The 26,267-nt window shown below is 42.3% G+C and overlaps 1 long non-coding RNA gene across 1 annotated transcript in view; it reads right to left on the reverse strand.

Annotated features, from left to right (window-relative positions):
- Window positions 1-286: 286 nt before the first annotated feature.
- Window positions 287-26,267, reverse strand: part of LOC140732373 (uncharacterized) — a 67,270-nt gene continuing 41,289 nt past the window's right edge. Inside the window, exon 3 of the long non-coding RNA XR_012100056.1 lies at window positions 287-356. This is a non-coding gene — a long non-coding RNA (uncharacterized lncRNA). The remainder of the gene's footprint in view (window positions 357-26,267) is intronic.

Consider the following 26,267-nt stretch of genomic DNA (forward strand, 5'->3'; position numbering starts at 1 on the left):
GTCCCTGAAGAGCACTAACGATCCAGATGGACTTCCAAGACACTTCCACTGTCACAACAACTAATTTCTGGTTTATTAACAAATATTGCTGGTGCTAAGCAACAACTTTGTCCTTATCGAGAACTTACAATGACCACAGTCAGTTCTCATCCTGGCCCAATACTTTGTATTTATTGACGGAATTCCTGGAAATCCAGCTTGGTGTCAACAGCTTAGTGGGACCAATGCTAATGGTAGTACAGCAGAAATGATTTGGTACTCACCAGAGTGTTCAATCGTTAATGTCTCCAGTGTCACATCACTGAACTTAGTTCTGAGGGAGCTGTCCAGTGAATGTCAGTCGGTTTTTCTAATACCTTTGATAGAACAGATAGTGGCATCTTAGCTGCAGAATTCTCAGCAAAGGGGTTTGAAACCAATGGGTGTGTTACAGATTGTGAACACTGGAAAAGATTACATTTGTTGTGTTGACCAAAATGATCAATGTTTTCAGAAAATCTTCTTCCCCTTGCCAACGGATTTCTGAACGAACAGTGAACCAACCTATGAACGTTATCTCACTATTCTTGCTCTCTTTTTGCTTTCTTATTTAATTAAATGTTTATATTTTTATTGTATTTATAGTATTTTTAATGCATTGCACTGCTGCAGCAAAACAACAAATTTCACAACATATATCAGTGATTCGTTCTTACTCTGATTCTGATCCTGGTTCTGAATAATGTGACAGTCATTGTGTTTTGATCATGTTAAAGCCAACATTAATTACCTGAATGAAAAGCTTAAGAGCTTAAACATATCCTGAGCTCCCCTGTGGACAAAAACTTTCCAGGCTTGAGGTTTTCCTTTGAATGCATCAGTGATTTAGGTGGGGCAGGTGGCTCTCCTACCTGGCATACTTATACTCACTGAACTTGTTCACAAGGAAATCCAGTTTAACCAGCCACGCATCATCAATCAGCATGTTCAGATTTCTCATCAGTCAAGAATTTACATAACCCTCACTTGAGATTAAATGCACTGATTAATATTGTCTTAATGGCTATATGAGTAAGCAGTTCTGCTCAACACCCACCTCTAAGCACCTGGACAACTGTTGTTCTATATTTATTAAGATATATCTGATGCAATCATGGAGAAGGCACGCCAGTGGCTATACTTCACTAGGAGTTTGAGGAGCTTTGGTATGTCACCAAGGACTGTTAAATTTCCACAGATGTACCATGGAAGACATTCCAACTGGCTGCATCACTGTCTGGTCTGTAGGCTCCAATGGACAGGATCGGGAAAAGCTGCAAGGGGCTGTAGACTCACTCAGCTCCATCACAGGCTCAACCCCTCCTACCATTGAGGACATCCTCAAAAGGTGGCACCTCAAGAAGACTCATCCATCATGAAGGATCCTCACCATCCAGAACATGAATTCTTCTCATTAAAACCATCAGGGAGGAAGAAAAGATGCAAACTCAACATTTGTGGAAAAGCTTCTTCCCTTCCACAATCAGATTCCTGAACAGACTATGTACTCATAAACATTACCTCACTATTCCTCTTTTACACAATTTATTTATACTTTTTAATTGTAACTTATGGTAATTCTTGATTGGTCATTGTAGTGCTGGCACAAAACAAAAAAGTTCACAACTTAAGTCAGTGATAATAAATCTTACTCTAATTAATCATGTCATCTGAATGATTTGGGGAGAGATATGATGAAGACAGATTCAGTATCTTTCATAACACCCCTATAAAAAGCGACTGCCTACAAATTCTTCCCCACTCAGCAGTGCCAAATGCAAAGTTCAAAAAGTAAGTTTCAAAAATAAAAGTATACAAATTAAGTTTATTATTGAAGTACGTATGTGTCACCAATATTATTTATTTTCTAATTGAGGTACAACATGGAGCAGGCCCTTCAAGCCACACCGCCCATCAATGCCCAATTAAATGCTAACTGAATCACAGGACAATTTACAATGACTAATCAAGCTACATCTTTGGACTGTGGGAGGAAACTGGAGCACCCCGAGGAAACCCACGCAGTCATGGAGAGAACGTACAAACTCCTTACTGTCAGCGGCGAGAATTGAACCCGGGTCACCTGTACTGCAAAGCGTTGTGCTAACCACTACATTGCCATGCTGCCCCTTGAGATTCATTTTCTTGCAGGCATTCACAGTAGATCAAAGAAATGCAATAGAATCAATGAAAAACATGAACAAAAACTGACAAGTAATCAATGTGCAAAAGAAGATGGTCTATGCACACAAAGTCATAATAGATAAAACTGACAGCATGAGCTGTAGAATCCTGGGAACTTGGTCCATAGGTTGTAGATCAATACTCTGTAATAATATCAGAACATTGTTCTCTGGCCGTGAAATGCTTTCCATGGACATGAAAGGAACTGAAATAATGAAGGTAGAGTACAGCACAGTATGACTAACTTACAGTACATTTAGTACAACTGACTGGAGGCAAGCACCAAGTCAAATGTGTCTAAATTGTAAGAGATACATTTCCTTTGCAGTTTCTGAATGTTCTCCCATTAATATAGCGACATTTGTGCAGTCTCCCCTGCTGCTAAAGTCATGAAAACATCTAACAAATTTGAGTTTCATTGATGTTGTTGTTGAGTTTTCCTTTGCAAAGAAGGAACATTTATTTGCTAATCCAACCTTTATTAAATTTATGATATTAGTGGATTTATCATGTTGTTAGAAAGTTATTGGCACATGCACAACCAAGCAAGAAGAATCTCATTCTCTCTTCAAAGTACAAAAGTTAAAAGTAAATTTATTATCAAAGTACATATATGTCGTCATATACTCCCTGAGATTCATTATCTTGCGGGCATCCACAGTAATTACAAGAAACACAATGGAATCAATGAAAGAGCGCACACAACCAGACAGACAAACAGCCAGTGTGCAAAAGACAACAAACTGCGGAAATACATAAAGAAATAGAAAAAAAATGATTATAATAATAATATCGAGCCCCTACCTCAGGTTTTACCAGCTTGAGCTGAGAAAAAATAAATAAAAATAATAATAAGCAACCAGCACTTCATGCAAATATTTGCAATTCCGATAAGAAGTACTGTATAGACCTCTGAACTTAAACAGACAGTGTGGATTGTGGGTTTTTCTACTGGGGGGGGGTAGCTGCAGAGAGGACAGGAGGGAAGATGGCTGAGGAAGTTGTGGGAAGGAGCATCCCTCATGCACAAGGTGCTTTGTGCAGATGAATGGTTCCAACAAGGAAGGACCAATACTCCCGAGTGATAGCCCGTTGGGTCAATATGGACTTCAAGTGAAAGTCGGAATGTGGTGTGTGCTTTCCCTCAGAATGTGCGTCCAGCATGTGAGTAAAAAGACAACTTCAAGATGAGCTCCAACAATGTGCACATTTGGACTGGGAAATTCTAATGGGCCCTTTTTTTTCTTTTCTTTTTCTACAAACTCTTCAATAAAACTTAAATTTGGTAAATATATTTCCTTTATAATTTTATGCAGTGTATGATTTGTTATTTCTTACCAACAGACAATTGTGTATGGGCAGTATTTACACGGCATTCACTCAAGTTGAGGTTTCTTTAATCAGAACATCACGACTTTCCAGTTTGGTTGAACCCCAAATCATACCAACCCTGGACACCTATTGTTTATAAAGGTGGCCTTCTCCCTGCTGAGTCCCATGGCTGTTAGCAGGGTCAGCTAACAAGCCAAGTTTCTATACAAGCCCGTGAAGTGGGGGTTATTGTCCAGTGATTTGCTGAATGCTGTGTAATTACTATTAAAACTTGGTTAAGAAGATTGTGTGTTTAAGACTGTGTTAAAACTAGTGTTGGGGAAAGTGACTAAGATTATCAAGGACGCTGCAGGGATTAAGCTTTGGTGTGATTCAAAGAGTGTATCTTCACCATTCCCCATTCCCTTTTCCCTCTCCCACCTCATCTCCTTGCCTGCCCATCGCCTCCCTCTAGCGCTCCTCCCCTCTTTTTCTTCCATGGCCTTCTGTCCTCTCCCATTAGATTCCCCCTTCTCCATCCCTGTATCTCATTCACCAATCAACTTCCCAGCTCTTTACTGCACCCCTCCCCCTCTCATTTCCACCTAACACCTTGCATTTCTTCCACCCCTCACCCAGTCTTTTAACTCTACTCCTCATCTTTTTTTCTCTAGACCTGCTCAAGGATCTTGGCCTGAAATGTCGATTTCACTCTTTTCCATCGATGCTGCCCGGCCTGCTGAGTTCCTCCAGCATTTGTGTGTGTTGCTTGGATTTCCAGCATCTGCAGATTTTCTCGTTTGTGATCCATAAATAATGCTTGTGTTTAGAGCAGGGTGGATGTCCAAATTCCCATTGAACTTTATGCAGAAGGCTAAGTTTTGTAAATGCTTTGGGGAAAGTTATGCTGATTGAATGGTGTTTAGACAAATCAGCTGGTAAGATGTCATGTTAGTCCAGACTAGCAGTGATGTGATTGAAGTTACACTGCCTGATAGGTTGAGAGACCCTAGAGAGGTGGGGTCATGGGCAGTCCATATTTATAGAGAAGGGGGGCACGTAGCTGAGGGCAAAGACAAGTTCTTGCTTCTGCAAAGAGAGAGAAAAGAGTTGTCAGATGTGAAAGGTCGAATGGGTCCTTCAGCGTTTGATTTAAATTCTGAGCTGGTTTTGGCTATTACATCACTGGTTGATAAAGACAGAAGTGGATCTGCAGAGAGCTAAAGTTATTGTAGGCTGGGACTGTTCTCTGGGGTTAAGCCCACACCTGATGGGGAAGAAGAATATGAGGCTTGGGTAGAGCAGTCACTGGATGAAAACAGAGACTGGCAAAAAACAGAGACAGAAGGTGGAGCAGGCTCGGTGAGCCAGATAGTCTACTCCTGCTCCTATTTCTTATGTTCTTATTAGTTATATTATTAGTTTTTTTTTTGTATTTACACAGATTGCCTTCTTTTGAACATTGGCTGCTTGTTGGTCTTTCTACATAATTTTCTACTGATACTATTATTTCTGTTCTACTGTGAATGCCTACAAGAAAATGAATCTCAGGTTGGTAATGTGATAGCATATACAGGAGGTACTTTAATAATAAATTTTCTTTGAACTTTGAACTTAAACTTTGATTCAATATGGCTCCCCAACAACTTACAGAAGCTTGGGCTGGCCAGTGGTGTAGTGGCATTAGCACTGGACTGCAAGGTGGATAGTCCAGAGTTCGAATCCGGCTGGGTGCCAAACTGGGCAGCAGGAAGAAAGGCCTTGCCACAAAAACCCTATGGACCTCTACACTGTCCATATATACATAGGGTCACTATGACTCAATGGCACTCACAACAACTTTGATAATAAACTTTTGATTCAATGGATTCAACAACTTATGGAAAATTGCCTCATTACAAAGATGTGGAATGCAGCAATTTTCATGAAGTAGGATGTAATTGTAAGCTTTATATTAATAGCAATTGTGGACTTTGTTATGGCTTCTAAACATATTGCTTGAAAAATAAATCTTCTTTGCCAGAATTAAACGCCTCTGCAAATTAACCTACTAACCTGCTCATCTTTGGGACGTGGGAGGAAATTGGAACACCTAAAGGAAACCCACGCAGGTCATAGAGAAAATGTACAGACATCTGAACTGAAGCCTTCACATAAAGGCACACTTCAAAGGCACTGTGAAAGTCATTTCTGAATGAGCGGCCCACGGATAGGAAGAACCATGCATGCACATCAGAGTGTCTCTGGAGATATTTATTATGATTATGTAGAGATACAGCGCGGAACAGACCCAGTGAGCCACATCACCCAGCAACCCACCCATTTAACATTAACCAGATCTCAGAACCAATTAACCTACTAACTGGTACATCTTTGGACTGTGGGAGGAAACCAAGGCACCCCAAGTAAACCCACATGGTTCATGTGGGGATCGAACAAACTCTTCACAGACAGCATCAGAACCAAACTCCAAACTCCGGTACGCCCTGACTGTTAATAGCATCTCACTAACCACAGCTCTGCTGTGAGCCCATTTGTGTGTTGCACATTGCTGGATGTCTCTGCGTATCTCTAATAGCGTATGAAAGGTATGGAGGTTTGCAAACAGTGCAAATTGCAGTAGCCCTTCATTTTTCATTGAACTAGATTGTGTTTCTCAAACATCAAGGATCCCAATGAGCAGAATCACATTTATTAACTCAGGAATACCAATTAAACAACCACCTTCTATCACCACCCTCTGCCTCCTATTACCAAGTAAATTTTGGATCCAATTTTCTATTTTGCCTTGGATCCCACAAGCTCTGGTCTTTTGGACCAGATTATCATGTGGAAACTGTTCAAGTTATTAAAGTTCATGAAGACAACAGCAACTACTCTGCCCTCATCGATGTACCAAGTTAGCTCTTCAAAAAATTCAGTCAAATTGGTGAGGCAAGATTTCCTATAAACAAAGCTGTGCTGACTATCCCTAATCAATCCCTGAATACCAAGCATCAATAAATGTTATATTTTCCCAATAACTTCCCCATCACTGATGTAAGATTAGCAGGCCTGTAATGTCCTGGCTTAATCCTGCTGCCCTTCTTGAATAAAGGAACCATGTTTGATGTGCTCCAATGGAGAAAAGCATTGAGATTCTTTACCCTTCAATTTAGAACATAGAACAGTACAACACACCCAGTTTGATGTGCTGACCTTTAACCTATTCCAAGATCAATCTAACTCTTCCGTCCAACACAGATCTCCATTTTCTCATTATCCACAAGCTTATCTAACAGTTTCTTAACTCTCCCTTATGTATCTGCCTCTACCACCACCACAGGCAGGGTGTTCCACTCACCCAAATATCTCTGTAAAAAAACTTACCTCTGACATCCCCCAATACTTTTCTCCAATCACCTTAAAATTATGTCCCCTAGTTATGGAAATTCCATCATGGGCGAAGCTCTCTGGCTGTCCATTCAACCTATACCTCATATCATCATGTATACCTTCATCAATCCACTTCCCATCCTGCTTCGCTCCAAAGAGAAAAGCTATAGCTCGCTCAACCTATCTTCAGAAGATGTGCCCTCTAGTCCAGGCAGCATCATTACCGGTAAATCTTTGCACCCTCTCTAAAGCTTCCACATCCTTCTTATAATGAGGCAACCGGAACTGAACACAATATTCCTAGTGCGGTCTAACCAGGGTTTTATAGGCTATAAAACCCAGGTCGCAGAGGGACTTGGGAGTGCTTGTGCATGAATCACAGAAGGTTGGTTTGCAGGTTCGGCAGGCTATCAAGAAGGCAAATGGGATGTGATATCACTGATAGAGGGATTGAATTCAAGAGCAGGGAGGTCATGCTGCAACAGTACAGGGTACTGGTGAGGTTGCACCTGGAGTACTGCGTGCAGTTCTGGTCTCCTTACTTGAAGAAGGATATGCAGGTGTCCCCCGCTTTACAAATGTTCGCTTTACACCACTTCACTTTTACAAAAGACCTACATTAGTAACCTGTTTTCATATTACAAAGAGGATTTTCGCTTTTACGAAAAATTTTCCCATATAAATTAATAGTTCTTTGCTTTACGCCATTTCGGCTTAAGAAAGATTTCATAGGAACGCTCTACCTTTGTAAAGGGGGGAGCACCTGTATTGGCTTTGAAAGTGGTGTAGGGGAGGCTCACCAGGTTGATTCCAGAGTTGAGTGGGTCAGACTATGAGCAGAGATGAGCAGGTCACCTGGGACTGTACTTGCTGGAATTCAGAAGAATGAGAGGACATCTTATAGAAAAATATAAAATTATGGAAGGGATGGATAAGATAGAGACAGGAAAGTTGTTTCCACTGGTAGGGGAGACTAGAACTAGGGGACATAGCCTCAAGATTTGGGGGAGTAGATTTAGGATGGAGATGAGGAGGAACTACTTTTCCCAGAGAGTGGTGAATCTGTGGAATTCTCTGCCCAATGAAGCAGTGGAGGCTACCTCAGTAAATATATTTAAGACAAGGTTGGATAGATTTTTGCATTGTAGGGGAATTAAGAATTACGGGGAAAAGGCAGGTAGGTGAGGTAAGTCCATGGCCAGATCAACCATGATCTTATTGAAAGGTGGAGCAGGCACAACAGGCCAGATGGCCTACTCCTGCTCCTATTTCTTATATTATTATTAATAACATTACTTCACAGCTCTTGAATTCAATCTTCTGATTAATGAAGGCAATACGCCTCCTTAACCACTCTATCAATTTATTGTGACAACTTTAAGGGAATCTATGGACCTGGACCCTAAAGATCCTTCTGAACCTCCCCTCTGCTAAGAATCCTGCCATTAACCCTGCATTTTGCCTTCAAATTCATCCTTCCAAGTGAATCACTTCACATTTTCCAGGTTGATTTCACTGGACTTTTTGCTAGCTTGAGGGTGATGGGTGAATTTAGAATGTGTCCCTTCCCGGAGCATCGTGTGACGTGGTGGGCAAGTCTGCCAGAGCTGTACTCTGCTTCCCTTTTCAGTTCTCACGCTGATAAGCTCCTCACTGCAACCAGATGTCAGGCTGCACAGACTGGCAAATATTACCAGACGTCCTCTGCTGATGAACAAAACAGCTATTTAAAGGCACACCGCAAATCCAGAATGGAGGGAGCCAAGCATCCTTCTGCCTCGAAAGGCTACAGCATTCCCTCAACTAACCAACACAGTGAGACAGGGGCACTCATACAAAATTACATCAGATGACTGACACCCTTAGAGACATTGTGTTAAACAGATCAGAGTCAGATTTATTTACCACAGGTACATCAAAATATACAGTGAAATGCATCACTTCTATTAACAACCAACACAACGAAGGGTGTGCTGGGAGCAGCCCGCAAGTATTGCCACACATCGCAGCGCCAATATCACATGTCCACGATGCTAGGCAGAACAACAGAGAACACAACAAAACAGAACTGAGCAACAGTGCGACAACAGCAAAATAAGCCCCATTCCTACACAGTCCTCCAACCCCAAGACAGACGGTCTTCTTCAGCTTCCTGCCTCCGACAGACCTGAGTGTTTGCAGATGTTGGGCCATCGATGTCCCCAGTGGACTCGCAGATATTGGACCTTCAACTTCCCCAGCAGAATCACAGAGATTTGTGGCTGTTGGGCTGTCGATCTTCCCGGTAGACTCACAGAGATTTGCAGGTATTGAGCCATTGATCTCGCTTGCAGACTCGCAGAGATTTGAAGATGTTGGGCTATTGATCTCCCCAGTGGATTTGGAGAGATTTGCAGATAATGGGCCATTGATCTCCCCAGCAGACTCAGAGATTTGCAGATGTTGGGCTGTCGATCTTTCCAGTAGACTCACAGAGATTTGCAGATGTTGGGCTGTCGATCTCCCCAGCAGACTGACAGAGATTTGAAGACAGGGCTCCAGCCATCAGGACCCGATGTCTAGATTAACCGACCCTCAGACTCGCCAATGATGACAAATGTGGACTTAAAATCTAGGCCTCAAGCTCTAGACTTGCCAGTGATGGTATCCCAAACATCAGACCTCAAATCCTGGTATCACAATTCATGTACCCAAGAGGTCACTGGCCTACATTCCTCCTGTCCGCACAGAACTCAGATCCCAGAAGACACCAACAACCCCAGCCCTCATCCTCATTGGTCTACAGGCTTGACAACCCAGTCCCTGTCCATCAAACATGGAGCAGAGGCTTAGACACTGACCTGTCCCCTAATTCCCCCACATCTCCATTCTTAAAACATAACCTGATCCCTAACTCTCCTTTCTGTCCCTAAAATCATCCCTACGCCATGACCTCGATGGAGACTGCAGCTCGAGTCAAATTAAACTGATTAAATTGATGAAATATACTCATCATTTCCTTGCAGTTTGCCTACTTCCAGCTGTGAACCCCTTGTGTAATGCATTAGTTACCTCTGCTCATTTATTTGAATGATTTCCTGGTCACTTTCACCTCTTATGCTGTCTATACAGTTCATCTCATCCTATAAAATTAAGAGATTAGCTTTATTTGGCACAAGTACAATGGAATATGGAAACGTACAGTGAAATAGTCATTTGCATCAATGACTAACACAGGAGGATATGCTGGGGGTAGCCCACATGTTTCTGAAGCCAACATAGCATCCTCTCAAAGTGTGAGAGGAAATTGGAGCACCCAAAGGAAACCCACGCGGTCACAAGGAGAATGTACAAACTCCTTACAAGCAGCGCCAGGAATTGAACCCAGATCACTGGTGCTGTAATAGCACTGAACGAACTGCTCTGCTACACTGATGTCCACAGCATGTCCTTTCAACCATCACCTCTGATCTCAATGATCATTATTCTGGCAATCTTGGAGAATGGAACCCTTGTTTCCTGTAATTCCTCATGGCCTAACCCTCTCCAACCCCCCCCCCCCCCCCACCACCACCCAATTTTGTTAAATCTTCACCCAAATGACTCTCTGCTATCTCTGTATTCTTCTGATTCCATCATTTTGTATCTTTCCTGTATTTGGGTTATGTCAGTCGCTGTCCAGACCTTCAGCTCTGGAATTTCACCCCAATTATAGAATATAGAATTCTGCAGCACAGAAACAGGCCCTTCAGCCCATCGTGTATGTGCTGACTATGATGGCAAATTATACTATTCCCACCTGTCTGCACGGGATCTGTCTCACTCTGTTCCCTGTCTTTACACATGTCTGTCTAAATGCCCCTTAAACATTACTATCTTATCTGCTTCCACCACGTTCCTATCAACCTCTGTGTAAAAGAACTTGCCTCCTAAATCTCCTTTAAAGATTTAAGATTTCAGTTTTCAAGTTTATATATCTGGCATGCATCGAGGCATGCAGTGAAGTGCATTGTTGGTGTCAACAACCAACATACCCAAGGATGTTCTGGGGCCAACCCACAAGTCTCACTACATATTCTGATGCCAACATAGCATACCCACAATGCTTGACAGAATGACACAGAACACAACAAGCAACAAAAAAACAAAAGCAAGACAAGAACCCCAGCCTTCCCCCAAACTGCCTTTCAGATGTCCTCCAGTAATTAACATTTCCACTCAGGGAAAAAGATACTGACTAAATTCCATAATTTCATAGTCTTCTATCAGCAGTACCCACAACCTCCAACACGGCAGAGAAAAAAACAATGCAAGTTTGTCCAACCTCTTGATGGGGGAAGCATGACAACATTCATGGGCTGCTCCCAAGAACACATCCTTGGATTGTGTTGGCCGTAAACACAAATGACACATTTCAATGTATGTTTTGGTATACGTGTGATAAATAAAGCAAATCTTTCTTCTCTTTCTCTATTCCTTCTCTCCTTCCTTCTTACCCTTTAATCCAGACAACGTTGTGCTCTTTCCAAAGTCTCCACAGTATTGCAGTGAACTAGAACCACACACAATACTCCAAATGAGCCTAATCAAAGTTTCATACAGCAGTAAACTAACTTGCCAATTTTTACACACAATTCCCCAAATGATGAACGCAAGCATGATGTAAGCCTTCTTCACCACCCAGTTGACTTGCAAGTTAAATTTTATTGTCATCTGACTGTACATATATCCAACCAAACAAAATGTTCCTCCACACCATGGTGCACCCACAATACACATATCACACACAGCTCATAAAAAAAATTACCACAAATAAGTTTAGAAACTATAATTCAAAATGTATGTGAAGTATGCAACTTGACTAAAGAGTAAACAGCAAACAGTACAGGAAATAGTAAACAGCTCACTCTCCTAGTGACAAGACCTCGATGGTGGCAGGGTGAATATTCATCACACACCTGCGGGAAGAAACTGTTACCTAGTCTGACAGTCCTATCCTGCTGCCCCTGTACCTCTTTCCTGATGGTAGTGGGTCAAAGAGATTGTGGGATGGGTTGGGATTGTGGGAATCCTTAACAATGCTTCAGGTCTTTTGTAAACAAGGCTCCTTGTTAATGTTACAAACAGGGGCGAAAGAGACCCTGGTGATCCTCTTGGTGGTTTTGCTGTGCCACTTCCTAGGAGCAATGGACATGCACCCCAAGATCCATCTTTACTTCATGCTCCAAAGGGTACTGCCATTTACTGTATACTTCGCCCTTCTATTTGACCTGCCAAAGTGCAACATCTCACACTTGACCGGGTTAAACTCCATCCGAAATTTCTCCACCCAAATCTCCAAATGACCTATATCTAATTATTTCCTTTCAATTCCACCAATTTTTGTGTTGTCTCTGCTATTCCCTATTAACTTAGGATTTTGATCCTTTGACAGATTGTACTGGTGAGTTGGAGTCAAATTCACACTCAGTCACCACTTTATTAGGTACATCTGTACACCAGCCCATTAATGCAAATATCAAATCAAATAATCGTGTGGCAGCATAGAAAAGACATGTCAAAAGGGCAATGTTACGATAGTCAAGGGGGATTACAATATGCAGCTAGATTGGGAAAATCTCAACAGAGAATTTGTACAATATCTATGAGATAGTCTTTTAGAGTAGCTTGTGGTTGAGCTCACTAGGGCTCCAACTAATCTGGATTGGGTGATGTGCAGGGGACTGGATTTGATTAGGGAGCTTAAGGGAAAGAAACCCTTGGGTGTCAGTGATTATAATACGACAAAATTCACCCTGCAATTTGACAGGTAGAAGCTAAAGTCATATGTATCAGTAAAATAGTGGATTAAAGGGAATTAGAGGCGTGAGAGAGGAGCTGGCCAAAGTTGATTGGAAGGGTACACTGGCAGGGATGACGGCAGAACAGCAATGGCTGGAGTTTCTGGGAGCTAATCGAAGGCATAGGATTGATACATTCCAAACAAGAAGTATTCTAAATGCAGGATAACACAACCGTGACTGATAAGGGAAGTCCAAGCCAATATAAAAGCAAAAAGGAGGGTATATAATAGTGCAAAGTTTAATGGGAAGTTTGAGGATTGGGAAACTTTTATAAACCAACAGAAGGCAACTAAAAAAGCCATAAGAGGGGGAAATGATAAAACATGAAAGTAAGCTAGCCAACAATATCAAAGAAGATACCAAGAAGTTTTTTTTAGATATATAAAGAGTAAAAGTGAGGAGAGTAGACGTTGGACCATTGGAATATTACGCTGGAGAGGTTATAATGGGGGAGGGGAACAAGGAAATGGTGGATGAACTGAATAAATATTTTGCATCAGTCTTCACTGCGGAAGACACCAGCAGTATGCTAGAAGTTCGAGAGTGTCAGGCAGCAAAAGTGAGTGCATTTGCTATTACTAGGGAGAAGATTCTTGGGAAACTGAAAGGTCTGGAGATAATTGAGTCTACCTCCAGAAGTAGCTTAAGAGAATGTGGAGGCATTAGTAATGATCATTCAAGAATCACAAGATTCTGGAATGGTTCCGAAGGACTGGAAAATTGCAATTGTCACTCCATTCTTCAAGAAGGGAGGGAGGCAGAAGAAAGGAAATTATAGGCCAGTTAGCCAGACCGCAGTGGTTGAAAATATGTTGGAGTTGATTGTTAAAAATGAGGTCTCAGGGTATTTAGAGGCACAAGATAAAATAAGCCAAAGTCAGCACAGTTTCCTGAAGGGAAATTCTTGCCTGACAAACCTTTTAGAATTATTACAGGAAATAACAAGCAGGATAGACAGAGGAGAATTGGTGGATGCTGTGTACGTTGGATTTTCAGAAGGCTTTTGACAAGGTGCCACACAAGCCAATTAGTATTACAGGAGAGATACTAACATGGATAGAGCATTGGCTGATTAACGGGAAGCAAAGAATGAGAATAAAGTAGCCTTTTCTGATTGGCTGACAATGTTCTGAAGGATTGGCCATGTTTGCGAATGATAGCTGGAGAGATGGGTCGTGTTGAGGAGGCAGGGGGGCTGTAGAAGGATTTAGACAAATTAGCATAACGGACAAAAAAGTAGCAAATGGAATACAGTGGCGGCAAGTGTATATGTATGGTCATGCACTTTGGTAGATGGAATAAAAACATAGGCTATTTTCTAAATAGAGAGGAAATTCAAAAATCCGAGGTGCAAAAAGACTTGGGAGTCCTCATGCAAGATTCCGTAAAGGTTAACTTCCAAGTTGAGTTGATGGGTGAGGTAGGCAAATACAATATGAACATTCATTTCAAGAGGACTAGAATATAAAAGCAAGGATGTAAAGCTGAGGCTTTATAAGGCACTGGTAAGGCCTCACTTGCAGTATGGTGAGCAGTTTTGGGCCCTTATTTGACACTGGAGAGAGTACAGAGGTGGTTCACAAGAATGATTCTGGGAATGAAAGGCTTATCATACGAGGAGTGATTTATGAGCTTTTGTTCGCTGATATTTAGAAAAACCTGGTCGGGGTAGGGTGGGATCTTATTGAAAGGCCTAGATAGTGTGGATGTGGAAAGGATGTGGATGTTGGGTGAGTCCAAGATCAGAGAACACAACCTCAAAATAGAGGGGTGTCCTTTTAAAACGGAGATGAGGAGGAATTTCTTTAGCCAGAGAGTGGTGAATCTGTGGAATTCATTGCCACTGGCAGCTGTGGATCCAGGTCATTGAGTGTATTTAAGGTGGAGGTTGATAGGTTCTTGATGAGTCAGGGCATAAAAGATTATGGGAAGAATCCAGGAGAATGGGGTTGAGGAGGAAATGGATCAGCCATGATGAAATGGCAGAGCAGACATGATGGGATGAATGGCCTAATTCTGTTCCTGTGTCTTATGGGCTTATGGTCTTTGACAGTGGCTGTTGGTGCCAGATGAGGTGGTGAGAAACTGCAATGAGAAACTGCTGGTATCCTGGGATTTTCTGGCACAACAGTCTCGAGAGTTTACAGAGAATGGTGCAAAAAACAAAAAACCATCCAGTGAGTAGTAATTCTGTAGGTGAAAATACCTTGTTGATGACAGAGGTCAGAGGAGACTGGTTCAAGCTTACAGGAGGTTGACAGTAATTCAAATAGCCACATATTACAACAGCAGTATGAAGAAAAGAATTTCTGAACACACAACACACTGAACCTTGGAAATCATTGAACTCATGTTGACCATTGCAGAGAGCGTACGGTGGGGAAGTAAAACCTTTGACAACATTGTATGTTACAAGATCACATCTTTTACTAGTTATACATGAGGCAATTTCCTTTTCATTGCATTGTGTTTTCAGCACTGAGATGTCTTAACCATTTTTCTTCAGTGAGTACCTTTGTCAAGCTCCTTTGCTTCATCTGCAACAGGTAGGGATTCCCGATGGCCAGACATTTTAGCTCCACTCCTTATTCCCATCCCGACTTGTTGGTCCAAAGCCTCCTCTACTACAATGATGATGACTTTCTCAGGTTAGAGGAGCAACACCTCATATCCATCTGCGTAGCCTCCAACCTAACAGCGTGAACAGAGATTTCTTTAACTTCCCATAATTTCTCCCCCCCTTCTCTTATTTCTCATTCCGGCTCCCTCTTACCCTTTCTCTTTTCCTGCACCTTCCTCTGGTGCCCCTCCTCCTTCCCTTTCTCCCATGGTCCTTTCCTCTCTATCAGATTCCTTCTTCTTCAGCCCTTTACCTTTTTCATCTATCACCCCCCAGCTTCTCACTTCATCCTCCTTTCTCCCTCACCTGGTTTCACTTATAGCTTCCCCTCCCACCACCTTCTAATTCCGGCTTCTTCTCCCATGGTTTCCAGTCCCGATGAAGGGTCCCAGCCCAAAAAGTCAGCTCTTTATTCCTTTCCATAGATTCTGCCTGACCTGCTGTGTTCCTTCAGCATTTTGTGTGTGTTTCCTTTAATGACTCTTACAGCTCAGTATGATGGCAGAGCATTATACAATCATGTTGTTAAACGTGTAGTGGAATTTTACTGAAACGTAATAATGGTATTTTCATATTTTCAAAGAAAGGTTTATTTTTGAGGTCCCATATTTAGATATAATTCCCCTTCTGTTGACCCGCTGCAGCAGTATGGATTTACAAGTATCAGCTGCCTTTCTTACAACTAATCCACATAATTAATCTTTTTGCCAAGGCCTTGGCAGGCTATTCATTTGTGGCGTCACTGACCTTCTGTCTGTGCACAGGCGGCTTCCACCAAGCGCCACGTGAGACGAATTGAAAGGAAACATTACACTTCTTCTCCAGCTGAGTTTTGATAGTTCCACCATCCACGCTGGCTGAGATGAGCCAACACTGTACAGGTCAGCAAAGCAATCTACTACGTTCAGTTCCATGACAACTGACAATTATGCTATTGGGGAATCTCGGTAAACTTTATCCTTATTACTCAGCATTTTACAAGAGTATACAATCAATATGCCTAGTTTTTCAATATCTATTTTATCTTTTTTCCAATGCAATTCCATTTGTTTTTAATTTTTTATGTCATGAAATTAATTACAATAAGAAGTGTAAAGTCAGGAGAGAGACCGAATCCATTGACGGTTCTTTTTATGTGTTTATACACTCAGTAGCCACTTTATTAGGTACCTCATATTTGTGGTCTTCTGCTGCTGTAGCCCATCCACTTCAAGGTTTGACACCACTGTAGTAACACATGCTTATTTGAGATACTCTCACCACCTTGTCAGCTTGAACCAGTCTGGCCATTCTCCTCCAACCTCTCCCATTATCAAGCCATTTTTGCCCACAGAAATGCTACTCACCAGATTTTTTTTTGTTTATTGCACCGTGTGAAAATCCCAAGAGATCAGCAGTTTCTGAGATACTCAAACCACCCCATCTGACACCAACAATCATTTCACGGTCAAAGTCTCTTAGATCACATTTCTCCTCCATTTAAATATTTGGTCTGAAGAATAGCTAAACCTCTTGACAATGTCTGCATGCTGTTACGCATTGAGTTGCTGCCACATGATTTGCTGATTAGAGATTTACATTAGTGAGCAGGTGTACAGGTGCACCGGATAAAGTGGCCACTGAGTGTATATGCACAGTACAAAATAACATCTCAAGGAAGCCATATCATAAACCACATTGACCATGTATTTTGAAGTCCTAAAGAAAGGGCACAGAGGAGGGGATGCAGAGGACATGGAGAAGTGGGAGGGAAAGGTTGGGAAAAATACAGCAGTGTGGCTGGTATCTGGAAAGTGAAACAAAGAATTTGCACTAGGGTGGTAAAGCTCCTTTATCAGAATGAGCGGTGCAGAGATAAATTCCATAAGGTGTAGGAGTAGAATTAGGCCATTCAGCCCATTGGGTCTATCATGGCTGATTTATTACTCCATTCATTTATTATTCCCTCTCAACTCCATTCTCCTGCCTTTTCCTCATAACATTTGACACCCTCACTAATCAAGAACCTCTCAACCTCTGCTTTAAATATACCCGGTGACTTGGCCTCCACAGTCATCTGAGGCAGGGAACTCTAAAGATCATCACCCTCTGGCTAAAGAAGTTCCTCCTCATCTATGTCATAAAGTGACATCCTTCTATTCTGAGGCAGTGCCCTCAGGTCCTAGACTCCCCCACCATTTGAAACATTCTCTCCACATCCACTCCATCTAGGCCTTTCAACAAACAAAACAAGCATCTCTTAATCTTAGCACAGAAAGGAGGAGGAATTACAAATTCAAAATCACCTACATAGTAATGGTGGACATTACAGACAACAGCATAGAGCTTTTTTACCTCTACAGTTCGTAACTCTTTAAAAATAAGTCAACTTAAAGTGTAATAAGATCTTGATTAGATATAACATATTTAGGGTCCATGTTGTCCACTTTGATGGATCCTTTTTGAAAACACCCGTTGCTTTTCATGGGCAAAGACAGTCAGTCATTTCTGGGACTAAATATAGGTTCTTTAAGAAGGCATAATGTGCCGAACCATTGTAAAAATATATATTTTTCTTCTCAGTCAAATTATTCCATTGAAACACAGTAAATGAGCTTTTAATTAGTCTCCCCATATAGATGTTAATCAGTTTCAGTGAATTTCAAGATCTTTTCTTTATCCCAGGGGGGCTGCTTCAGTTCAGAAAAGTCTGGCTTTTCTTCAGTTGATAACATGATGTGAGTACACAAAGGCATCACAGTTTCTCCTAAGCTTTGATTGAAGTTGACTCCAAAAACACCAGCTTCACATTTGATTGATGTCATTTTTATTTGCAACTGCCCACATTTTGTTTGAAGTCCTTAATTTCTCCCGCCCTTAATCCTGTACGGTCCCAAAGTTCCTTTGCACATGAATTATTTACCAGGGTACAACAACTAACATCAGAGAAAGAAAAAATGAGTTGACTTGAAACGTAGCATCTTGTGCTGCTGGGAATATGACCTATCATTTCATCAGCTTTGATGTGGAAAGAAAAGTTCAGGATGAAAATACAAGGGGTACCAGTCAAAGCAGACCTTCAGGCCTGTGAGCTTGCTAGCTGCTAACTGGCTTCTGGATTTGGACATTTGCACAGATTCGGCATGTTATCTAAAACTTCATCAAACTCCTATAGGTTCACAGTGGAAATTATCCTGACTGGTTGTGTCACCGCCTGGTATGGAAACATCAGTGCCCAAGAATGGAAAAGCCTTCAAAAAGTGATGGATACAGCCCAGTCCATCACAGGAAAAGCCCTCCCCACCATTGTGCCCACCTGCAAGAACCACATTCTGGTTCCCTTTATCACCCATTTCTTCCCCTTGCCTGCACTCTGGTTCCCCTCCTCCTGCCCTTTCTTCTATGGCATACTGCCTTCTTCTATCAGATTCCTCCTTCTTTTGCCCTTTACTTTTTCCACCTATCACCTCCCAGCTTCTTACTTTATTCGCCCTCCCCCACCCACCCACATTCCCCCTCACCTATCACCTGCCTGCTTGTATTCCTCCCCCTGTCCATCTTTGTATTTTGGCTTCTGACCCCTTCCTTTTCAGGCCAGATGAAGGGTCTTGGCCTGAAACGTTGACTGCTTATTTCCCTCCATCCCCCAACCTGCTGAGGTCCTCCACCATTTTGTGTGTGATTCTCAAGACTGATAGCAGATCTTTTTTTTGAAAAATGTTAACACACAACTTTGGGTAAGGAGGACCTACAGAAAAAGGATAAAAAAAAGAAGGTAATATTTCAGCTCAACGTCATTTCTACTTCATTAACTCTTTTTCTCTCAGCTCAGATGCTGTCTAACTTGTTTTCACGCTTCAGTCAGATTTACATCATTAGCAGTGTTTTGTTTTTTGGAAAACTATAGTTTAAATTTGATAGACTGGAGATAGCAAGTACAAATATGGTGATGTAAGATACCAGCTTCTATGTATGGTCATGTTATAAATGATCCTATGGGTGGACCAATTGCTGATTGGCTGAGAACAGTTGATCTGTAGTTTTAATTCTCTTCCCAACTCCCTCTGATCTACTTGTCCCCAGCTACACTATTCCTATTAACCTCCAAGGATCAGAACTGACAAAAAGTCATCAACTTAAAATGTTAACTCAGTTTCCATCTCTAAGGCTCACCTTCTGCAGAACTCAATAGAACTTGAAGCATTAAAAGTTCAAATTAATTTTGTTATCAAAGTACGTACTGTAAATTCTACCTCATGATTCGTTTTCTTGCAGGCATTTACAAGAAAATGAAAGAAACACAATAGAACTTACAAAAAACCATGTATAACCAAGATCGACAAACAACCAATGTGCAAAAAACATAAATCGTGCAAATAAATAATAACAAGTAAATAAATAATACTGAGAATGTGAGTTGCAGAATCCTTGAAAGTGAGTCTATAGCAAGGGATCCCAGCCTGAGATCCACAGACGCCTTGCCTAATGGTATTGTTCTATGGCATAAAAAAGGTTGGGAGCTCCTAGTCTATAGGTTGTGGAATGAGTTCAGCATTGAGGTGAGTGAAGTTATCCATGATAAACTGACTCCACAGTCTGTCTTGAATTCGAGTTCAACTTCACATAGATAGATAGATAGATAGATAGATACTTTATTCATCCCCATGGGGAAATTCAACTTTTTTTTTCCAATGTCCCATACACTCGTTGTAGCAAAACTAATAACATACAATACTTAACTCAGTGAAAAATATGATATGCATCTAAATCACTATCTCAAAAATCATTAATAATAGCTTTTAAAAAGTTCTTAAGTCCTGGCGGTTGAATTGTAAAGCCTAATGGCATTGGGGAGTATTGACCTCTTCATCCTGTCTGAGGAGCATTGCATCGATAGTAACCTGTCGCTGAAACTGCTTCTCTGTCTCTGGATGGTGCTATGTAGAGGATGTTCAGAGTTTTCCATAATTGACCGTAGCCTACTCAGCGCCCTTCGCTCAGCTACCGATGTTAAACTCTCCAGTACTTTGCCCACGACAGAGCCCGCCTTCCTTACCAGCTTATTAAGACGTGAGGTGTCCCTCTTCTTAATGCTTCCTCCCCAACACGCCACCACAAAGAAGAGGGCGCTCTCCACAACTGACCTATAGAACATCTTCAGCATCTCACTACAGACATTGAATGACGCCAACCTTCTAAGGATGTACAGTCGACTCTGTGCCTTCCTGCACAAGGCATCTGTGTTGGCAGTCCAGTCTAGCTTCTCGTCTAACTGTACTCCCAGATACTTGTAGGTCTTAACCTGCTCCACACATTCTCCATTAATGATCACTGGCTCCATATGAGGCCTAGATCTCCTAAAGTCCACCACCATCTCCTTGGTCTTGGTGATATTGAGACGCAGGTAGTTTGAGTTGCACCATATCACAAAGTCCTGTATCAGTTTCCTATACTCCTCCTCCTGTCCATTCCTGACACACCCCACTATGGCCGTGTCATCAGCGAACTTCTGCACATGGCAGGACTCCGAGTTATATTGGAAGTCTGATGTGTACAGGGTGAACAGGACCGGAGAGAGTACGGTTCCCTGCGGCGCTCCTGTGCTGCTGACCACCGTGTCAGACCTACAGTCTCCCAACCGCACATACTGAGGTCTATCTGTCAAGTAGTCCACTATCCAATCCACCATGTGAGAGTCTACTCCCATCTCCGTTAGTTTGTGCCTTAAGATCTTGGGCTGGATGGTGTTAAAGGCACATTAACATACACAGGCAGAATTGCATTCACTAGAAAGCTCCATGTGGCTAATTGTAAAAAAGTTTTAAGGTCTAGACACAAGAGATCGTAAAGAGCACCAAACTTCTTGGTGTTCACCTGACGGAGAATCTCACCTGGTCCCTCAACACCAGCTCCATAGCAAAGAAAGACCAGCAGCATCTCTACTTTTTGCAAAGGCTGAGGAAAATCCATCTCCCACCCCCCCATCCTTATCACGTTCTACAGGGGTTGTATTGAGAGCATCCTGAGCAGCTGCATCACTGCCTGGTTTGGAAATTGCACCATCTCGGATCACAAGACCCTGCAGTGGATAGTGAGGTCAGCTGAGAAGATCATCGGGGTCTCTCTTCCCGCCATCACGGACATTTACACTACACGCTGCATCCACAAAGGAAACAGCATTATGAAGGACCCCATGCACCCCTCATACAATCTCTTCTCCCTCCTGCTGTCTGGGAAAAGGCTCCAAAGCATTCGGGCTCTCACGACCAGACTATGTAACAGTTTCTTCCCCCAAGCTATCAGACTCCTCAATACCCAAAGCCTGGACTGACACCTTGCCCTACTCTCCTGTTTATTATTTATTGTAATGCCTGCACTGTTTTTGTGCACTTTATGCAGTCCAGTGCAGGTCTGTAGTCTAGTGTAGCTTTCTCTGTGTTGTTTTTTTTTATTACGTAGTTCAGTCTAGTTTTTTGTACTGTGTCATGTAACACCATGGTCCTGAAAAACATTGTCTCATTTTTACTATGTATTGTACCAGCAGTTATGGTCGAAATGACAATAAAAGTTGACTTGACTTGACTTGAAGAGACAGCAGATGCTGGAATCGAGAGACAAAAATGAAACATCTGGCAACATCTGTAGAGGGAATTGAACTGTTACCATTTTGGGTCAAGATCCTTCATCGTTCCAGTCCAGATGAATTGCATCAACCTGGTGTCAACTACCAATTTAACCTTCACACCCACACCACTTCCTTAGAGGTCACCTGATCTACTAAGCTCATAGAGTCATAGAGCTCAACTGTAGAACCTCTGGCCAATCTAGTCCCATTGACCCACACCTGGACCATAGCCCTTCATACCCCTCCCATCCATGTAATTATCCAAATTTCACTTATACAAATCACATCCACCATAACCGCAACAACTTGTTCTATTCTCACGCCACCTTCTGAGGGAAGACGTTTGCTCCCAGGTTCACTTTAAATATTTCACCTTCACCCTTAACCTATGACCTCTAGTCAAGTCTCACCCTAACTTCTTTCATTTACCATTTCTAAACCCCTCATAAATATGTACACTTCTATCAATTCTTCCATCATTCTTCTATGCTCCAGGGGAATAAAGTCCTAACCTATTCAACCTATCTCTAAAGCTCAGGTCCTCAAGTACCAGACATATCCTAGTAAATTTTCTCTGTACTGTTAGTTTGATTGAATTTTTTCCTATAGGTAAGGGACCGGAACTGCACCCAATACTCCAAATTTGACCTCACCAAATTATACAATTCCAACGTAACATGCCAACGCCCTGTACTCCACACTCTGATTTACGATGGCCAATGTGCCAAAAGCTCTTTTTTACGACCCTACCTACCTGTGACACAACTTTCAAGGAACTATGGATCCGTATGCCCAGCTCCCTGTGTTCTACTGCTTTCCTCAGTGCCTAATGTTCACTGTGCATGTTGTAACCTGGTTTGTCCTTCAAAAGTACAACACCTCACACTTTTCTGTAAGTCCCTCCAACATTTCGTGTGTTGCTCCAGCTACCACCATCTGCGGTCTTTTGTATCTCGAAACAAAAGAGCTTCTACAGGTGCTGATAGAGTAGCACACAGAAAAATGCCAGATAAAATTAAGCAGGTCAGGCAGCATCAATGGAGAAGAATAAACAGTTAATGTTTCTGGTCAAGACATTTCATCAGGACTGGAAAGGTAGGGGAAAAAGCCAGAATAAGAAGGAGGGGAAGGATTATGAGCTGATAGGTGATTGGTGAAGCTAGGTGAGGGAGAAGAAATATGGTATGAACATTGATTTCTATAACTTCCAGTAATTTTTGCCCCATTTCCATTCCCCATTTTGGCTCCCGTCTTATCCCTTGTCTTCTCCTCACTTCCCTATCACCTCACACTGGTGCCCCTCTCCTTCCCTTTCTCTTCCATCCACTCTCCTCCTGTGAGATCCCTTTATCCTTTCTCCTATCACCTCCATGTTTCTCACTTCATCTTCCTACCCCACCCACCTGCCTTCTCCCTCCGGCATTTCTTGCATCTCCAGCTCAGTGCTGATGGCTGCCAGGGTATCTGTGACTCCTCCACTCTGAGAGTATGGACTGAGATGTAATGTTACTGCATTCTCCTGCCACCCCCCAGTTTGGCCTTGTCTGGGATTACCATGGCAATATATTTCTCACAACCTAGTAGCCGTTTACCTTCAGTCAAATGCATGTAGTACAGAACTCTCTGTGCAAGGTCCAGCAGTGACAATGTCTGAATTCTAATATGAGTCAGAAAAATTACAGTAATGCTATTACTCATAAACCACTTGAGAAGGTTTTTTTCCCTGATCAATAGTAGCAGTAAGCACACAATACATCAGAGACTATGCCTGATACACAGTGTTAGAAATGTAGTTCCATTGAAATCAAGGCTCTCGGTCAATATTAACATAAGATATTGCAACACAGGAAGCAAGGGGTGGGAGTGTTTGGCCAGGAAAACACTGAACTTTGCAGAAAGATGAAGCAGATTTGAGAAACCACAACCTCCTACCCAATGTCCATGCTCACTGTCCTGGCCAGCTGATCTTGCTGCTGCCTCAACAACTAGCAAAGCTGCCACTCTGGGTGTTAACTGGACGTCAGCCCAGGCCTACTTCCAGTTAACACCTCACCAACACCAAAGCAAGGATGTAAGGACCTATCTCCTCCCTGATGGTGGTAATGCAAAGAGGACATGTTGCGGACGGTGAGGTCCTTTAATAATGCATGCCATCTTATGATGATGCATGACAAACCTTATTGAATTTTTTGAAGAAGTTACGAGGAATGTTGACGAGGGTAAGGCAGTGGATGTAGCCTATATGGACTTCAGCAAGGCCTTTGACAAAGTTCCACATGGAAGGTTAGTTAAGAAGGTTCAGTCGTTAGGTATTAATGCTGGAGTAATAAAATGGATTCAACAGTGACTAGATGGGAGATGCCAGAGAGTGGTGATGGATAATTGTTTATCGGGATGGAGGCCGGTGACTAGCGGGGTGCCTCAGGGATCTGTTTTGGGCCCAATGTTGTTTGTAATATACATAAATGATCTGGATGATGGGGTGGTAAATTGGATTAGTAAGTATGCCGATGATACTAAGGTAGGAGGTGTTGTGGATAATGAGGTGGGTTTTCAAAGCCTGCAGGGAGATTTATGCCGGTTAGAAGAATGGGCTGAACGTTGGCAGATGGAGTTTAATGCTGAGAAGTGTGAGGTTCTACATTTTGGCAGGAATAATCCAAATAGAACATACAGGGTAAATGGTAGGGCATTGAGGAATGCAGTGGAACAGAGAGATCTAGGAATAACAGTGCATAGTTCCCTAAAGGTGGAGTCTCATGTAGGTAGGGTGGTGAAGAAGGCTTTTGGAACGCTGGCCGTTATAAATCAGAGCATTGAGTACAGAAGTTGGGATGTAATGTTAAAATTGTACAAGGCATTGGTAAGGCCAAATTTGGAATATTGTGTACAGTTCTGGTCACCAAATTATAGGAAAGATATCAATAAATTAGAGAGAGTGCAGAGACGATTTACTAGGATGTTACCTGGGTTTCTGCATTTAAGTTACAGAGAAAGGTTGAACAAGTTAGGTCTCTATTCATTGCAGCGTAGAAGGTTGAGGGGGGATTTGATCGAGGTATTTAAAATTTTGAGAGGGATAGATAGAGTTGACGTGAATAGGCTGTTTCCATTGAGAGTAGGGGAGATTCAAACGAGAGGACATGATTTGAGAGTTAGGGGGCAAAAGTTTAAGGGAAACACAAGGGGGTATTTCTTTACTCAGAGAGTGATAGCTGTGTGGAATGAGCTTCCTGTAGAAGTAGTAGAGGCCAATTCAGTTGTGTCATTTAAGGTAAAATTGGATAGGTATATGGACAGGAAAGGAGTGGAGGGTTATGGGCTGAGTGCGGGTAGGTGGGACTAGGTGAGATTAAGAGTTTGGCACGGACTAGGAGGGCCAAGATGGCCTGTTTCCGTGCTGTGATTGTTATATGGTTATCTTCTAGAGGTACCACCTCTTGAAGGTGTTGTCGATAGTGAGGAGGGGAGTGAATGGACGTGGATGGAGATGGCTGAGTCCACAACCGTCTGCATCCTCATTCGATCCTGCACATTGGAACCTCCGTATCAAACAGTGAGTCAGAATGCTTTTGCTGTTCATCTATAGAAATTCTGAATTTCCCCCAAGTTAATTTCCTCACTAACTGCACTGACAAAATGCTGGAGGAACTCAAAAGGTTCTGTTGAAGGAAATCAGAATGAAACTCCAACTCTATTCCTCTCCATAGATGCCGCTGAAATTGCTGAGTTCCTCGGGGGGGGGGGCGGGGCGCGGTGGTGGTGTGCGTGTGTGTGTGCGTGTGCGTGTGTGTGTGTTGCTCCAGATTTCCAGCCTCTGCAGATTCTCCTGTGCTTATGATTTCCTCACTAAACCTTTTATAAAAATCTTGTACCTCCCACTCTGCTTTAAATTGTTCCCTAAAATGTTTAGGTTACATATAGTTAATACGAAAATGAGATTGCTCTGGGAGTTGGCAGAGAGCTAATAATTCCTGCCCTCTCATATTTTTAAGACGTGGAATACCTGCAGCAAACAGTTCAAGAGATTGAAAAGCAACCGTCAAGCTGTGTCCAAAGCCTCCAAATTTACTGTCAGGACAAGAGAACTAATATCATTTTCCTCTCCCACACCAAAGCAAGAATGTAATGCTGAGGCTTTATAAGGAATTAGTCAGACCACACAGATTATTGTGAGCAGTTTTAGGCCCCTTATCTGGCAATGGATAGGGTCCAGAGGAGGTTTAAGAGAATGAACCTGGAAATGAATCCAGAAGACCATGGACCTCCATGAATCCACTCCACCACATAACCCAGCCTGTAACAATTATGATCCACAACTCTGTCATTGAAA

This window comes from Hemitrygon akajei, chromosome 8 (genome assembly GCF_048418815.1).
Source record: "Hemitrygon akajei chromosome 8, sHemAka1.3, whole genome shotgun sequence".
In the NCBI taxonomy this organism is placed as follows: Eukaryota; Metazoa; Chordata; class Chondrichthyes; order Myliobatiformes; family Dasyatidae; genus Hemitrygon; species Hemitrygon akajei.